Source organism: Thamnophis elegans, chromosome 17, assembly GCF_009769535.1.
Source record: "Thamnophis elegans isolate rThaEle1 chromosome 17, rThaEle1.pri, whole genome shotgun sequence".
Classification (NCBI taxonomy): Eukaryota; Metazoa; Chordata; class Lepidosauria; order Squamata; family Colubridae; genus Thamnophis; species Thamnophis elegans.
In genome coordinates, this window is record NC_045557.1 from 718,638 (window position 1) to 736,012 (window position 17,375).

Here is a 17,375-nt window from a genome sequence, read left to right on the forward strand (position 1 = left end):
AGCGAGAGTGTGTTGGGCTGAAGGAAGGAGGGATACTCTCTCTCTCTCCCTCCCTCCCTCCCACTCTCTCTCTCTCTCTCCCTCTCTCTCTCTCCCCCCCCCTCTCTCTAGAAACATATATCATGTTTGCAATAATTTACCTTTTTTTCTAAATAGGCACAGTTCCCTTACCGGAACCCTCGCTCACTCACTCAAACACACACACACAACCATTTTCCTCCATTCCAATTCGGATCCTATAAATCAATTGCTCTGTGAAACATCTGTGAAAAAAATTCAGGTGCTCAGACATGAAAATGTGCCGCTCAAACACTATACTTTTCCGCACACACTGAAAAAAAATTAGAGGGAACATTGGTTGAGAGCAATATGCTAACTCTTGTAAACCCCTTAGAGAAGGCTGTAAAGCGGTGTATAAGTTCAACTGCAATTCTTGCTAAGACAAAAGTTATTAGCTGTGTATTTTTTAAAGCACATCCATGTTGTTCAATTCAATGATTGAGTAAATTTTCTCTTAGTGCATGAGAACAAATACATTCTTGCCATTACTGAAACCTGGTGGGATGAAACCCAGAAGCATTTAAAAATTTCAAAACAGACGCAATAGAAGAAGAGGTGAAGTTACACATCAACAGCTAACCCTTTTTAGAATTGAAAAAAAAAACACCACTAACCCCCCCCCCAAATCCCTCATTAAATGCACTTGGGTTATTATGAAAGGAAAACGGAATGTGGCTGCCATCGGTGTAAACTCCGGATTATCCAATCAGAGGAACTAGAAGAACCGTTTGCTAATCATTTAGCTGGTTAACAGGAAGCATAAAAATAGGGGACTTTAACCATCCTGACAACTGGGAAACACCTAATCACTGCACCTGGTGGGAGGTCGAAGAGGTGAGATGCGAGAATATGAAGTTTTCTTGGCCTTAAGAGAGTCCCTTGTAGCGGTTTCTGCTGGAAGACAAGGGGACCATTCTGGGGATCCAACTGGCAAGAGTGTCAGATGTCTGGAGATGGTCTTACATGGTTCGGACATTTGGAAAACCCATATAGAGCGAATCAAATAATGACAGAACACTTGTTCCAATTAAGCACCAAGTGGGATGTCAATTTAAAAGCAATTTATTAGAGTATTGTAGCAAACAGATTTCCCTCAACCAAAGAGGAAACAGAATCGGGTTTCATTTTATACTCAACACAGTAGAAAAAGTAGAAAAGAAAAATTGATTGTATGGAAGAAATAAGATTTTTTTAAAAAAATATAGAAAACATATATTTATAAATATAGATCAGTCTGTTTTTAAAGCATGGAAGAAATCATCCTGCTCAGCTACAGTTATATCAGAGACGTGGACAGTAACATCCCATAATATTAAGCACCAGCACTGAAATGAGAATTGCATTACAGAAGAGAACATTCACATGAGAAATGGCATCTCATTGTAGCCAGTTGAAACATCTAGCATGTACAATTGAAAAAGTCCTTTCTTAATCAGCCTGGGAAACTCCCTTATTTGGCAACTATTTACTTTTCTTAATCTCCTCTTTACTCAACCCCCTTATTGGAATTACAATTATCATGGATATCATTATTCTGTTGCTTTGTTAGGACACTGGAAGTTTGTGCACTTGGGACAAATCCCTAGCGTGTCAATTCACAATTGGCCAAATTGGATGCAAAATTCAATTCCCGAGATACACTCTGTGACTTCTCCCACGCCCTTGTGAATTATTTGGTCTTGATGGAGGCCTCTACACTCAGTATAGCTCTTTCCCCACTCCAGGCATTGGTAAAGTTTCTCTGTAGTGTGGATTATTTGATGCTGAATAAGTTTCCCTTTTGACTGAAGCTGTTTCCACACTCCAGACATTTATGAGGATTTTCTCCTGTGTGGATCCTTTGATGTGCAGAAAGGTTGCCCCTCTGACTGAAGCTCTTTCCACACTCCAGACATTTATGAGGTTTTTCTCTTGTGTGGATCCTTTGATGTGCAGAAAGGTTGCCCCTCTGACTGAAGCTCTTTCCACACTCCAGACATTTATGAGGTTTTTCTCCTGTGTGGATCCTTTGATGTGCATAAAGGCTGCTACTCTGACTGAAGCTCTTTCCACACTCCAGACATTTATGAGGTTTTTCTCCTGTGTGGATCCTTTGATGTGCATAAAGGCTGCCCCTCCGACTGAAGCTCTTTCCACACTCCAGACATTTATGAGGTTTTTCTCCTGTGTGGATCCTTTGATGTCTATAAAGGTCGCTCCTCTCACTGAAGCTCTTTCCACACTCCAGGCATTTATGAGGTTTTTCTCCTGTGTGGATCCTTTGATGTGCATAAAGGCTGCTACTCTGACTGAAGCTCTTTCCACACTCCAGGCATTCATGAGGTTTTTCGCCTGTGTGGATCCTTTGACGTTTATAAAGGTCACTCCTCTGACTGAAGCTCTTTCCACACTCCAGACATTTATGAGGTTGTTCTCCTGTGTGGATCCTTTGATGTGCATAAAGATTGCTCCTCCGACTGAAGCTCTTTCCACACTCCAGACATTTAAGAGGTTTTTCTCCTGTGTGGATCCTTTGATGTGCATAAAGGTTGTCCCTCCGACTGAAGCTCTTTCTACACTGCAGACATTTATGAGGTTTTTCTCCTGTGTGGATCCTTTGATGTGCATAAAGGTGGCTCCTCTGACTGAAGCTCTTTCCACACTCCAGACATTTAGGAGGTTTTTCTCCTGTGTGGATTCTTTGATGTGCATAAAGGTTGCTCCTCTGACTGAAGCTCTTTCCACACTCCAGACATTCATGAGGTTTTTCTCCTGTGTGGATCCTCTGATGTCTATAAAAGTTGCTCCTCTGACTGAAGCTCTTTCCACACTCCAAACATTTATGAGGTTTTTCTCCTGTGTGGATCCTCTGATGTCTATAAAAGTTGCTCCTCTGACTGAAGCTCTTTCCACACTCCAGGCATTCATGAGGTTTTTCTCCTGAATGGATCCTTTGATGTGCATAAAGGTTGCTCCTCTCACTGAAGCTCTTTCCACACTCCAGACATTTATGAGGTTTTTCTCCTGTGTGGATCCTTTGATGTGCATAAAGGTTGTCCCTCCGACTGAAGCTCTTTCTACACTGCAGACATTTATGAGGTTTTTCTCCTGTGTGGATCCTTTGATGTGCATAAAGGTGGCTCCTCTGACTGAAGCTCTTTCCACACTCCAGGCATTTATGAGGTTTTTCTCCTGTGTGGATCCTTTGATGTGCATAAAGTTTGCTCCTCTGACTGAAGCTCTTTCCACACTCCAGACATTCATGAGGTTTTTCTCCTGAATGGACCTTTAGATGCTTTTGAAGACACTGATTTCTCTTGAAGAATTTTTCACATTCCGGGCACTGATATCTCTCTTCTTCCTCCTGGATCCTTTGGGGATTCCGGGGTCTCCCGAAGGACCCTCCGCCCTCCAGGCCCGTCTCGGCGTCTCCCCCCGTTTCCTCCTCCCCGCATCGCCCTCCAGGCAGCCGCCTTTCCCGGGCTACCCCTGGGCTCATCCCTCCTGCAGCTCCGGAGCCACCCCGGCCTTTCCCCACCGTCTCCCGGGGCTGTTCCAGGGTGCCCGCTCTCCTCCTCCTCTCGGGCGGCGCTTCCTTCCTTCCCTCCCGCTCCGGGCTCCTCCGTCCTCCTGCAGGGGAGAAAGAGAGGCGGGTCACGGCGGCGTCCCCCTCACCGCAGGAGAGGCCCAGGCCGAGGCCCTCCCCTCCCGAGGACCCGAAGGAGACCCTCGCAGGCTGCCCCTCCGTCCCAGCAGCCTCTACTTACTTCCGGTTGCTCCGCCTCCGAAGGGAACCGCTCCTTCCGTCAGCTCTTTGGTTCCGCTGGAACAGTTCGGTTCTCAGCCTTCCTGATTCCGTTCGACACGGTTCCTCCTGCGGTGGTGACCCCCAAGCGCCAAATTGGGCTGCAGCCTTCCCTTCGCCGCCACGTTCCTTTCTTTTATTTCATTCTACGCGCCTGGTTCTCCGCCTCAGCAACGGTCCCTCTAGGCCTCCGTAGCTCCGCCCACCGAGCGCCGTCCCCTACTCCTCTCTACATCTTCCCCTTCATATCCTCTCCTCCTCTTCCTATCCCTCCCCATCTGCCTCTCCTTTACTCTTTCTTCTTTCCCTTTCCTCTCCCCTACTCCTCTCTACTTCTTCAGCTTCATATCCTCCCAAAAGGAGACCTCTCCAGTTAAAGAGGAGCTAAAGAGGAGAATCTCCTGCTCGTGAATTTCCTCATAGAAATCAATATCTCATTGTTGGGGGCAAAAAGAAACAGGAAATCATTCAGCGCTGATATTCTCCAAGTTGGATTCTTTCTGGGTCCTCAGCTGCTGGAGTCCTCAACATTTGGAAGATGGGCAGAAGAGGGTCATGTCCTTGGGGATTCAGCATCATGAAGCCATGCAGGATCTTCTTTTGGCAGAAATTGTTCAAGGGAGACAGGATTTCTTTTTCCTGTCCTGCATGGCCGTATTACTTGGGGATTCAGGAAAAGTTGTCTCGCCTAAGCAGAAACGATGGAGGGAGCTCAGCTGGGGTGACGGAAGAAAACACAAAAGAGCCTGGCAAAAGAAAGGGAAGGCGATGGGAAGTTCATCCAGAGGCACATTAATGAGTGGAGCCTCCCTGGACAGAGGCAGTCTACATACACAAACCTGCTCAGGAGCCTTGGAAGGAGCCCCCCCCTTCCTGGATCCTTTGGGGCCCCCGCGTCTTCCGAAGGACCCTCCTCCTCCTCCTCCTCCTCCTCCTCTCGGGTGGCGCTTCCTTCCTTGCTTCCTCCGTCCTCCTGCAGGGGGGAGAGAGAGGCCGAAGCCTCCGCCTCCCACGGAGGTCCTCCCTCGTAGGGAACATAGAATATGGCCAGGACTGGACAAAGGAGTCTGTAACATCCAGTGAGGCTAAACCAAGCCGCGAGCACCGAGAATCTTCACGCTCTTCTCCATGCCCTTCTTGCAGAAAATGACAGGCGTTAGACTTCTCAGGATACAGGAAAAGTCTATTTGGCAGCCAGGTTCAGAAAGGGAGCCCATGGCTTAGCATCGCAAGTTCTGAACCACCTTCATTATCGAAGCAGGCGTTCTTATACGTTCTCAAAAGCATTGCAACACGGAAACACTTTACTCACTTCTTAGTGGTTGCCTTGAGGAGAGAAGCCTTAGAAGGAGACGGGGTCTTACTTCTCCTTTTGTTTATGGAGGACGTGCCATTAAGGAACTTTAATTGAACCTTGGACTTTTGACATAGGTTTTGACATAGGGACGTTGGCTGGAACATCTTGTGGTTAGGCACCGGCTTCCTGTTCTTTTGCAAGCTGCAACTCTGCCTATGTGGCTTTTTAATAAGGGGTCCCGAGAGGCTGTCCAGCCTGACCCAGTAGGTTGTCACACTTAATGTCCAAATCTCACTTTACGTCCTACTTTACCCTCCTTGGCTCCTCGCAACTGCAATAGATGCCCAGATGAGGCTTTTGGGGCTGTCGGGCTGAAAACCGAAGCCCTATTCGCCCCAAAAGCGGCTGCACCAGTAAAGAAGGCCTCCAGGTGGCTGCCGGCTTTAAAACATGGCCACCGTTATGCTGACCGAGCCTCCGGAGCCCTGCAGTGGAGGAAGGGCCCCAGAATCGCCAGCTGAGGCCTCTCTTGCCACCCCCCCACCCCCCCAGTCCCCAGCCTCCCCTGGCTACCTAAGCCTGCCAGCCAGGCCACCTTACCTGCTGCCTGCTCACCTGCCTGCTCCTTGCATCCATCACATCGGAGAGCTGCTGATTCTGCCTGCTTTTTTCCCTTTATGCTTTTAATGTTTTTTTTTTAAAAAATATTTATTGTGCATAGAATATTTTAATGGATTTATTTTAATTTATTGTGTATAGAATATTATATTTTAGAAAAATGGGAGAAAGGAGGTGATGCTTTGAGTTCCTAAATGGAAAAAAGAAATATATATCTAAAAAATAAATGTTAAGTTAGATTTTTCCCTGCAAAGTATTCATGAAATAGACCAGGTTGAAAAAAAGATTCCAACAAAATTACCCCTAATCGGTTATGGAATGATTAAGGCTGACTCTGAAGTAGTTAAATATATAATAATTATGCTAACTAATAATATAAGACTGTAGGGATTAATATCAGTAGCTTTTCTACTGCCCATAAGCTATTTTCTTAAAATCTAGGTGTGAATGTTCTATATTATTATTTAATGTTGAGATACCAAAAAGATGCACACAAAGACAATACAAAGACTTGAAACTACAGGTAGTCCTAGACTCAACAACAATTTATTTAGTGACTATTTAAAGTTACAACAGCACTGAAAAAAGTGACTTATGACAAGTTTCAACACTTCTAAATGTTGCAGCATCTCCATGGTCATGTGATCAAAATCAATGGACGGACGGACCATGCAGACTTTCTCCACACCTGCTTAGCGACCCTTCTTGTCCCTCCACAGTCCAGTCCAGTGTCTTACCTGTTCCTGCTGCCTCTCTGCCTGCCTCTCCCTGTTCCTTCCATCCATCGCATCAGAGTTCGGCTGATTCTGCCTGCTGGTAAGGGAGCCGGGTTTTTTTCTTTTCTTTTTTCAATGTATTTTAAAATAATATTTTATTTATTGTGCATAGGATTTTTTAAAATAGTTTTATTCTGTGTGGATTCTTTTTTTAAATTGTCTTAGACTATTTAAGAAAAGATTCTATCCAAAATAAATCGAAACAAACCATTTTTAAAAATTCTATGCACAATATAGAACTTTTAAAAATGGTTTATTTCAATTTATTCTGTGTGGAATAGTTTGAAATTTGTTACTTCAATTTATTCTGCGTGGATTCTTTTTTTAAATTGTCTTAGACTATTTTAAAAAAGATTCTATCTGAAATAAATTGAAATAAACCATTTTAAAAATTTTTATGCACAATACATTTCAAAGTATTGTGCATAGAATTTTTTTAAAAGGTTTATTTCCATTTATTTTGGATAGAATCTTTTTTTAAATAGTCAGGAGTCATTGACACTGAATTTGCACTTTTAATAATCAGGAAGCACATACTGAGTTTCTTTGAAAGAAAATCCAGTAATTTAAAAATCCAATAATGTGTTTCCTAGTATAATTTGATTGCTTATTAGTAACCTATCACTATCACTAAGTGTTGTAGCTTATGATTCTTAATGAATGTATTCTATTTTATTTTTCTTTATGTACACTGAGAGCATATTCACCAAAGACAAATTCCTTGCGTGTCCAATCACACTTGGCTAATAAACTACTCTACTCTACTCTACTCTACTCTACTCTACTCTACTCTACTCTACTCTACTCATTTCTATTTCAATTCTAATAAGGCATTATAATGCAAGCTAGCCTTAGCTTTCAAACAGTTCATTTAGTGACCAAAGTTACAATGGCATTGAAAATAGTGACTGATGACCATTTTCACACTTAGCGACCATTTTCACACTTATTGGTATTGGTATTTTATTATTTGTATGCCGCCCTTCTCCGGGAGGACTCAGGGCAGAGAACAATTCAAAGGGGAGAAAAAAGGGGGAACATAAAAGACAAAATACAAATAATAAAAGTGGACAACAGTCGCACAACCATACATGTCGAGAGGGGAGGGAACTCATCACCCCCAGGCCTGCCGGCAAAGCCAGGTTTTGACGGCTTTTCGGAAGGCCTGGAGAGAGGTGAGGGTCCAAATCCCTGCGGGGAGTTCATTCCAGAGGGCCGGAGCTGCCACAGAGAAGGCCCTCCCCCTGGTAATAGCCAGGTGGCATTGGCTGGTAGATGGCACCCGGAGGAGGCCAACCCTGTGAGATCTAATGGGTCTGTGGGAGGTAATTGGCAGCAGGCGGTCTCTCAAGTACCCAGATCACTTAGCGACTGTTGCAGCATCCTCATGGTCACGCGATCAAAATTTTGATGTTTGGCAACAGATTCGTATTTATGAAGGTTTCAGTGTACTAGGGTCATGTAATCGCCTTTTGTGACCTTTTGACAAAGTCAAATGGGGAAACCAGATTCACTTATGCTACTAACTTATCAGCTGCAGTTATTCACTTAAGAACTGTGGCAAGAAAGGTGGTATAATGGGGCAAAATTCACCTAACAAATGTCTCAGGAACAAAAAATTTGGGCTCAGCTGTGGTCAAGGACTACCTGTACAGACTTCCTGGGCAGGATTTTGCTGATGGTGGTAGCTTAATAGAGCTGCCCCCGGGTTTCTGGTCGCGTTATTTGCCTAGATATCTGGTAGATACCTCATTCAGGCAAAGAAGAGCGAGAGAGAGATCCAGCTGGTAAGAGCTTTTCCTTTGAAGTTTGCAGCTTTTTTTGCTGCGAATAGAAGGGGGGCCAGCCGAGGCTGAATCATATCTCCATGCCGGAAATCCCTAGCTGTTTTTATTACGGTGCAAAGTAAGGCACCTCCACTTAGGACAATATTTGAACTATTTATCTGAAATTAATACAAGCAGAGTCCGTATCTGAGAACCTTATCTGCTTTTTTTTTAAAAAAAATATCCTAGCTTCATTTTTTACAAGAGCTTCCTTCGTGCACTTGGTTTTTTTTTCTTAAAAAATAAGCTCCTAAAATGGCGATTGTGCATTCTCCGTAACAATGTCACATTCCTAATTCCTCTACAAAGAACAGTGATAAAAAAGATCAAAGGAACAGCCAGCCATCAGTTTCTTACTAATTAGTTTCACTTCTCTGAAGAGCTTACAAGACTTTTTTCTTATCAACTTTTAAAAGTTTTAAAAGACTCTTTGCTAATATAGAGACATTCCAGAGGTGAATATGCTGAACTGTTTCGTTACAATGCTAATCTTTTGAAACCTTCTGCAAACTTTCTGCAAAAAGGGAGGAACAGTCGGCTAGCAGTATCTTATTAATTAGTTTCACTTCTCTGAAGAGTTTACAAGACTTTCCTCTTACCAACTTTGCTAATATATATTTCTGATATAGAGAAGTCCAAAATGGCGCTGAATATGCCGAGCTGCTTTGTTACAACGCCCTTTTCTGAAACCTTTTGAAAAATCCTAAAGAACTAACAAAGGGGTGACTTAATACTTTACTTCTTGTAAGCTGCACCGCGGGCCAGTAGAGTTTGATTAATTGCTTGAAGACATAATGGCATCAAAATTAAATCTTGGGCCGAAACTTCCTCCTAGAAGCACATCCCCCATACCTGGTACAAAGTTGCAGCTTCCACCCTCTATGCCCCCTACTGGAGATTTGCTAACGAAAGAACTTTTTTTGGAAACTTTTAGAGAATTTAGAGAGCAGAATTTAGAAACTTTTAGAGAATTCAGAGAGGCGATAAAGAACGAGATAAATGAGTTTAAGGCGGACTTATATGATAAACTTGATACTAGGATTGCCAAAATAAATGATGATATGCTGGGAATTGTAACTGTATTGACAGAACATGTTTCTGAAATTGAAGATAACCTAGAGGTTCTTAATGAAGCTAATACCAATTTGACATCCAAAACAGAGGTGGTGCAACAAAAAGTTGAAAATGCTGAAAAACAAATTATTATGATACAGTACAGGCAGATGGAGCTCGCATTAAGAGTCAGGGGGTTGCGTGAGGATAAACAGGAGGACTTGAAACAGATTTTTTCAGAGGCTTTTGACCGTCTGGCGGGAAGACCGGGGTCCAACTTTGACTGGCAGATTGATAAAATTTATCGTGTTAACTCTTGGGTGGCAAAGCAGAAGCAACTCCCCCGAGATGTAGTCATATACTTCACCACAAGAGAGCTCAGAAACATGATGTTACAAGAGTCCTATAACACCAGGCTTCAAATTGGCGGTCAGGATTTGATTATCTTGAAAGAAATACCACCTCAAATGCTAAGAGGTAGGAGAGACTATGCCTTTCTAGTGGAAGAACTCAGAAACCGTCAGATACAGTATAGATGGGATGTGCCATTTGGTATTATAATTACATTTGACAAGCAAAGATATCGTCTCAACTCTGTATGGAACGCTCGAGATTTCTATCACAAGATTCTGAAGGTGGGACACCCTGAATCATCTGGATCTGGAGAAAGACCACGAGAAGGACAAGATAGACAGCAAACCACACAACTACCAGACAAAACGCACCATTTCCTCCTCCCGGAAGGGCAAGGAGTCATGGAACAAAGACCTAGCCGTATGACTACCAGATGAATGGAAAAACAAGCTACAATGCAACAACCTCAACAAGGAGTTACAGCAACAAGCTCAGAAGCCATGGGAGGAGCTAGGCCAAAGGTTAAACAGGCCATGCAGGAGGCTCTAAAAAAGCTTCAGGCAACCAAAAATGACAACTAAGATTTTGACATGGAATGTCAATGGACTGAACTCTCCACAGAAGAGAAAGAAAATATTTCACTATCTCAAACAGTTCAAGAATGATATAATTTGTTTGCAAGAAACTCATATCAAATCAACTGATCAAAAATATTTGTTTAACCCCAAACTTGATCAACATTTTGTGACCTCTGCTACGGAAAAGAAAAATGGTATAGTTGTATACTTAAGAAAAGACATTAAGGCTGAACTAATTGAAGCAGATCCCTTTGGAAGACATATCGCGCTAGACTTAATCTTAGAAGGGAAAAAGACATTACTTTGGGGAATTTATGCTCCTAATCAACAGCAAGACGGATTCTATAGAAATCTTCATGCTAAATTAGTACAGTGGGACTTTAAGTCTTGTATACTATTGGGTGACTGGAACGGCATGATTGACACCAAAAGAGATAAGAAGACCTCTCGCCCAAATACTAAAATCCGAGCTAAGTTACCCAAACTTTTTTTTGACATGATGGACGACTTCGAATTGAGAGATGTTTGGCGAGAAAGAAACGCAGAGGAATATGACTTCACCTTTTTTTCTGATAGACATCAATCCCTTTCAAGGATTGATTTTATACTAATCACTAATGATTTGCTTTCTAGGGTGAAGAAGACAAAGATTGCGGCAAGGGTCCTTTCGGATCATAACCCAGTTTGGATGGAATTGGGAAGGGTAGTGCAGGCAAGAAGGTCTTGGAGGCTGAATGAAAACTTATTCAGATATGAAAAGTACATTAATGATTATAAAAAATTGTTATCTGAATACTTTGTTCTGAATATGAATAAGGGTACATCTATGGAATTTGTATGGGATGCAAGCAAAGCGTATATGAGAGGAGTACTGATGAATATAAACAAAATACATAGACATAAACAAGGACAAAAACGAAAAGAATTGGAAGAGGAAATTAAAGGGAAAGAGTTGGAGTTAACATTGAATCCAGGTGATACAAAGGTTAAGGAAGCAATCACCATATTAAAATCCCAATTTGATATGTTGATCTCTGACCAGGTAGCCATTAGTTTATTATATGCAAAACACAACACTTTTTGTAACGCAAATAAACCGGGCAGATGGTTAGCTTATCAGATTAGGAAAAAAAAGGAAAATTCGAAATGTAACCAAATTGAGTTATAGAGGGAAGGAGGTGTTTCAACAGGAGGAGATTCAAAAGGTATTTTGGGAATTTTTTACAGAATTGTACAAAGGGGACAAAATTAAGGGTTTAGATATAGACAAATACTTAGATAAAGAGAAAATACCCCTAGTTAGAGAAGAGTACAGGCAAAAGTTGAACCAACCAATAACCTCAGGGGAAATCTTGCAGGTAATCAAACAACTAAAGTTAGGGAAAGCGCCAGGCACAGATGGCTTGACAGCGGTTTACTATAAAAACTTACAGTTAGAAATGGTAGAACCTCTTAGAGAACTATTTAATAAAATTCAAACGGAAGGTAAAGTGCCCCCATCTTGGAAGACAGCGTTTATATCTTTGATACCCAAAGAAGATCAAGATATTACCCAACCAAAAAATTATAGACCTATCTCATTACTTAATGTCAGTGACGTGCGGTGACCTTCATTGCCGGTGAGGCGGAGAGAAAGAGAAAGAAAAAACACGGCTCTTCTTTCCCTCCCTCCCTCCCTCCCCCCACCCCACCACCTTCCCAAAGACTGCAACTTTGCCCCTCGCACCACACAAAAACTTTCCTGCTCCAGATCTCGCCAAAACACCCCTCGCTCCTCCCCACTTGGTCAAGCCTTATCCATTTCGCTTGGAGAGGGTGGGTGGAGATGGGGGTCTTCCGTGGCACATGCAGGCACGCACGATTCCCTCCCCGTGCTGACACGTGTAGCCATTTGGGGTGACACGCACAGGATTTCATGTGATTCATCCTCGGCTCCTGCACGGCCGCCGAGGATGAAAGAATCTGTGCTGGAGGAACGGGGGGGGGGCAGGACGTGTGATCTCCCCCGCCCACACTCACTTACTGTATCACCGCCGCCCCTTTCTGAGCGCAGGGGCTGCTGGTAAGGTGTGCGTGCCGTGCGCACACACGTCATCAGCGCAGCGAGGGAGGACCCGCAGGAGAGGAGCGCGGGAACAGTGCGCGCCTCTCTCCAGTCAGGCCGGCACAGAGAGTCTACTCCTGGGACTGTCGGTTACGACCGCACCACAGCAGGGAACAGCGGAGTGCCAACGGGAACTGTGAGCGCCATTATACATTTTTGTAGTTTAAACTATAAATTGCGCAAAATTATGTTTTTGTCGAAGTGACACACAACGCGAGTTATGCTCGATTTTTTGCCGATTTTTGACACACCACGCCAAAAAGGTTGCCCATCACTGCCCTACAGTTAGCACCACTGTTCCCTCTAAGGTGCGCGGCCGCGCGGCCGCGCACATGGCAAGAAACCCCCGCGCAGAGGTTTCTAACTGCCGCGCAGAGGTTTCTTTCAAAGCAAACGTGGGGAAGTCCTTTGCAGGCGGCTAGAACTGGCCGCCTGCAAAGGACCTCCCCAAACTTGTTTCAGCGGCAGCTCTCAGCCTGGGCGGCAGCGTCACACAGGCTGTGGAAGGAGGGGGAGGAGGAGGGAACCAAAGAGAGCTTTTTCCGAGTCTGCGCCCCACAGCCAGGACTGTCCTTGCGCCTCAAGCCGCGTTTCTTCCTGCAAAGCCCTTCTGGCGTCAAGCGGAACTCTCGGGTTGCCCGAAGGGCTTTGCAGGAAGAAATGCGGTTTGAGGCGCAAGGACGGTCCTGGCTGTGGGGCGCAGACCCGGTAAAAGCCTCTCTTTGGTTCCCTCCTCCTCCTCCTCCTCCTCCTCCTCCTTCTTTCTGGAGCCCCTTCCTCAAAGATTTGGTACCAAAGCAATGGCAGTGAGGAAGTTGTGTCTTTTGGATTTTGCACTGTTGTCTTTTCAATGGTTCTCAGACTGGTTGAACCTTTAGCAGCTGGGGTGATATTCTTTACTGTTAAGGTTACAATTGGATGTGTTGGACAAATCTTAAAAGATGAAACTTTTATTAAAACGTTTGACTTAACTAAAAACGTCTTCCTTTTTCTTCTTCTTCTTAAATATGATTTATTTATTTATTTTTACTTCAGAAGTTTGATGACCGTTGTACAAACTAATCCAACCTAAATGTAGAGGAGAAGAAGAAGGGGGGGGATTTAAAAAGAGCAGAGGAAAAAGAAAAGAAAGCATGAAGAAAACATAAAGAAAGGGATGGGAGGGAGGGAGGGAAGGAAGGCACTTTATGTTGAAACAGAAAATATTATATAAGGAAGAAAATGGAAATAACTTAGGAAGGAAGGAAGGAATTGCACTTAATATTGAAGGAAAAGAGAATGAAGGAAAAATTATTGGAAGGATTGAAAGAAGGAAGGAGGAACAAAGAATTACACTTAATATTGAAATGGAAAAGAAAATATAATGAATGAAAGAAGAAGTATAGGAAGGGAAGGAAGGAAGGAAGAAAGAAAGAAACAAAGAAACAAAGACTGTTGAAACAGAAAAGATAATATAAGGAAGAAAATGGAAAGACGTATAGGAAGGAAGGAAGGAAAAAAGGAAGACAATGTTGAAATGGAAAAGAATATAAGGAAGAAAATGGAAAAAAGTATAGGAAGAAAGGAAGAAATGTACTTAATATTGAAACAGACAAGGGAATGAAGGAAAAAATATTGGAAGGATTGAAAGAAGGAAGAAAGAATGGAAGGAACAAAGACAATGTTGAAATGGAAAAGAATATAAGGAAAAAAATGGAAAAATGTTAGGAAGGAAGAATTACACTTAATATTGAAACAATTGAATATAATGAAGGAAAAGGAAACAGGAATAAGGGAGGGACGGAGGACTTCAGCTCCCAGAATTTCCCTGGCTGAAGAATTCTGGGAACTGAAGTCCACCCCTCGTAAAGTGACCAAGGCTGGGAAAAGAATCCACACTAGTAGGGACAATGCAAGCTATGCTTCACCCCGTCAGTCCATCTTAGCGTGCAAGAAAGACATCAGACAACGCCATAGTTGCTATGGTAGCATTTGGCTATGCGCAGCGATGCTCTCCTGGTCTTTATGGGTGGGAGGGGGGCAGTTGAGCTATGATGCTAATCCCCTCGTGGGAACACAGAGGGTGGGAGAAGAGAACCAAAGAACTTCAAACTCCAAGGTTCTGGAGTGGAGAATAAGGGGATCAACTTTGTCTAAATGATATTGACATATAAAGAACGGTTGTAGGAACTGGGTATGTCCAGTTTGATGAAAAGAAGGACTAGGGGAGACATGATAGCAGTCTTCCAATATCTCAGGGGTTGCTCCAAAGAAGAGGGAGTCAAGCTATTCTCCAAGGCACCTGAAGGCTGGACAAGAAGCAATGGATGGAAACTAATCAAGGAGAGAAGTAACCTAGAACTAAGGATAAATTTCCTGACAGTGAGAACAATTAACCAATGGACCAACTTGCCTCCAGAAGTTGGGAATGCTCCAACACTGGAAGTTTTAAAGAAGATTTTGGATAACCGTTTGTCTTAAGTAGTGTAGGGTTTCCTGCCTAGGCAGGGGGTTGGACTAGAAGACCTCCAAGGTCCCTTCCAATTCTATTTCTATTGTATTCTCTATATTCTATTCTTTCTCTATTCTATTCTAATCTCTTCTGAAGTAATGTTTATCTAGAACTCAAATAAATAGCTGCTTTTTGGTTTTATTTTTTTAAATATTTATCAGTCTCTCTTTTATTCCATACTTCTGGTTGAAAGACTATTCTATGTCATGCTAAACAAATGCATATTCTAGTGGCGGTGGGGGCTCGTTGGCATCTTCAGCAGCAGCCCTGCCTCCTGTGAAAAAACCAAAGATGGAGCAGATCCACGCAGATGACGTTGCTGCAACATGACTGGAGGAGGAATTCTGGGAGTTGAAGTCCACAAGGCTTAAAGCTGTCAGGTTTGAAGACCCCTGGGGTTTTTTTCCTAAAGGGTTAGGGGTGCGAGGGTCTTGTAACTTGACAGCTTTAAGACTTGCACGCTTCAATGCCAGAGTTTCTGAGCCAACATTTGGGTTGCTAAGCAGGACCGTTGTTAAGTGATACTGATATTATATAACACTTTTAATTAAGCGGGTACCTTGAATAAACATAACTTTGAGTTTCAAATAATACTGATTTCGTTGTTGTCTTAGGTGACATCTGTGAAAAAAATTCAGGTGCTCAGGCATGAAAATGTGCCGCTCAAACACTATACTTTTCCGCTCACACTGAAAAAAAATTAGAGGGAACATTGGTTAGGGGTGCGAGGGTCTTGTAACTTGACAGCTTTAAGACTTGCACGCTTCAATGCCAGAGTTTCTGAGCCAACATTTGGGTTGCTAAGCAGGACCGTTGTTAAGTGATACTGATATTATATAACACTTTTAATTAAGCGGGTACCTTGAATAAACATAACTTTGAGTTTCAAATAATACTGATTTCGTTGTTGTCTTAGGTGACATCTGTGAAAAAAATTCAGGTACTCAGGCATGAAAATGTGCCGCTCAAACACTATACTTTTCCGCTCACACTGAAAAAAAATTAGAGGGAACATTGATTGGCCAGTTTTATCTATGAATGTAAACAGAGAGGCTAAAAGTGGAGCCCACCAACTCCAACTGGCCGCCTTTTTGATTATTTCTGGCAGAACATTATCAGCCCCGGGTCACTTATTAGCAGTGGTGGGTTTCAAATTTTTTTCGAACCTACTCTGTGGGTGTGGCCTCCTGTGTGGCAGTGGATTGCCAGCCATGTGACCTGGTGGGAGTGGCTTGCCGGCCATGTGTTTTCTTTCTTTCTTTCTCTCTCTTTCCTTCCTTTTGTCTCTGTGTCCCTTTTTCCTTTTTTTCTTTCATCTCTCACTTTTTCTTTCTTTTTTCTTTTTTTTATTTCTTCCTTTCTTTCTCTTTCTGTGTGTGTGTGTGTGTGTGTTGGGTTTCAAAAAATTTTGGAACCTCTTCTGTAGGTGTGGCCTGCTTTCTGGTGGAACCTCTTCTAACCGGTTCGGTAGATTTGACGAACCGGTTCTACCGAACTGGTGCGAACTGGTAGGAACCCACCTCTGCTTATTAGCCTTTAGGGCTCCGAACAACCGGGATATCTCTTCTGGTGTAACGGGGGGGCCAGTAAGGAGTGTGGTCCAAACTAGCTTGGCTCTCCTTGGTTACATAGTCAGGATCTGTATAAAGCTCCCTAAAATACTCTTCCCAGGCATGAATCGGAACCTGATTAGTTGGGGGGTAGGGGGGGTTTCCCCAATCCCCTGGAGATGCACCAAAAAGGGATGTATTTTTTTGTCCCGACTGAAGTAATTAATCTATGTCAAGACTCCCTCCGAGTCGCATTTTTTTCTTTTCTTTTAGAAGGGTCTTATATTGTGCTTTCAACTGCTTTAAGTAGTGAGTGTGATCCTCAAAAGGGGCATTTTTACTTTCCCTGTACTCCGTATTATATATCCTTTTTAGTTGCACGCAACCAAAACCATTTTTTATTCTTTGAGACCGGCCTTTGGGAGCGAGCTAGTGTTCTGTTAATGAGAACCGAATTCAAATTTAAAATTAAAGTTTCAAACCCCTCTAAGTAAGATCCTCCAAAGTTATTCCTTAGCAGAGATGTAGGTAGCTCTATGGTTTCTGGAACTAACATCCGTTTGGTAACTTCCTTAGCATTTTCCTCTTTCCATTTAATTTTTACCTGGGTATTTTGAGTCTCTAACCTGGGCAGGTAAGCTGTGCCTGCCCTCAGAGATCTCTGGTGCAATGTGAGAGTAAGGAGCATTGTATTATGATTGCTTTCCAGTCGTGAGTCTACCTCCATCTTCTGTAAGAACTTTTGATCATATGATATTATCCAGGAATCAACCGTGGATTTTCTTCCTGCTCCCCGAGAAGTATATTCTGCTGGAAAGACGCCCCATGGGGACCCATTAAGGATACAAAGATCCAAACATACAGTCATCTGTCCTACACACAAA

At 43.0% G+C, this 17,375-nt stretch overlaps 1 pseudogene; it reads right to left on the reverse strand.

Moving 5' to 3' along the window:
• Positions 1-1,087: 1,087 nt before the first annotated feature.
• LOC116520273 overlaps positions 1,088-17,375 on the reverse strand; it is a 52,688-nt pseudogene continuing 36,400 nt past the window's right edge.